Source organism: Pterocles gutturalis, unplaced genomic scaffold, assembly GCF_000699245.1.
Source record: "Pterocles gutturalis isolate BGI_N339 unplaced genomic scaffold, ASM69924v1 scaffold25673, whole genome shotgun sequence".
Taxonomy (NCBI): Eukaryota; Metazoa; Chordata; class Aves; order Pterocliformes; family Pteroclidae; genus Pterocles; species Pterocles gutturalis.
The window spans coordinates 6,549-8,015 of NW_010121215.1; positions in this window are offsets into that span (position 1 = coordinate 6,549).

Sequence of the window (1,467 nt, forward strand, 5' to 3'; positions counted from 1 at the left end):
CCTATGAGAAATACATAAAATCCATTGAGGAATGAGCTGGAATAATGAAATAAATCCATATAAAATATTTCAGTGTAGTTTGTCATCAATTAGTGAAGTAGAGACTATCCAGTTTTGGCAACCTGAAAAATACCACTTATGATCACGTATACAGGCCATAAATAATTGCAGTGATAAAAATGTTTAACATCTTCATACCTGTGAGGGTTTTTTATTCTAGATTATCTGATTTATGTAACTTCAGTATATTATCTACAAAATTTTGGGAAACAAAATTTATTTGCTAAAATATATACTTTCCAAGATTCCCAAGTTTAGTAACAGTAGCCTTAATACGGTAATTCTGTTGTAGGCACATGACTGTTCTCATAACCTCGACTATGGCTTTCCCTGAAATACTCTTCTGTTGCTCCCAAGATACTGAAAAGCAGTGCCTCCCTAACTTCCTAATATTTTTTGCTAATTATAGTTGCAAAGATGACACCAAAAAAGGAGAAGCCATATCAACTACCTCTTCGCATGATTTTTACTTCATTACAGAATTTATTAATCCTTTGTTTTCCTTCTTCATTTTACTATGCAATCAAATAGTTCTGCCTTTGAGGCAGAAGAGTATGGTCTTTGTCTTCTGACTTACATGCTTTCATAGTATGAAAACCCATGCAATGGTAGTTTATCAAGGTTCTAAAGTGGATTGTTTATGTTGTTTTTTTTTTTGTCTGGTAAACACTATCTATGTCACAAGTAATTAAGGAATTCTATGTCCTGGTGATTTCAGAAGAGTAGATACTTTGAAAATTATGTAGTCAGTAATAGTTTGACATTTAATGTGTCCATGTGTGTCTGCCTTTAAGGTCAAGTAGGCACAGTGCTGTAATGATGTCACGGGAATGAAGCTAAAGCTTTGACTTTGCAAACCAGTAACCTAAAGCAGCTGATTCCATTAGACTTAATATTTAATGAAACCACAAATGTGCACTCAAAGTTGATGTGACATCTAAGGGTAAGGCTAAGTTCTACAGACCTGCGCTTCAGGAAAGTGTAATAGTACAGCAGCGTTTTGGTCTCAAACTTTTTTCCACAACTTAAAAATAGTGACTAGAAGCTAAGCACAAAACAGGAGCAAAAAGCAAGTATCTGTAAATTGATCTAAGGAAGCAGGGGAACGTTTAATCCATGTAAGATGACAAAAGCAAAACTTCTATTCCTTTGGAAGTTACTTTCAAAAGCACAGCCCTTCTAAAGGGCAGCAATACCCTGCAGGTTACACAGAAACCTTTCTAGTGTATAAAAATGTAGGTCTTTCTTTTAAGATCTGAAGGGATGTCAGAGTGGTGGTGGTTTATTTCTTTCTTAAATCCTAGGAGCTAATTTTTCCTACACAAGACACAGATAAAAGCCCTGGCAAGAGAGACTCCTCTGTCTATTTAAGATTAAACTATCTTCTCCATAGAAGAACTGCAAAAT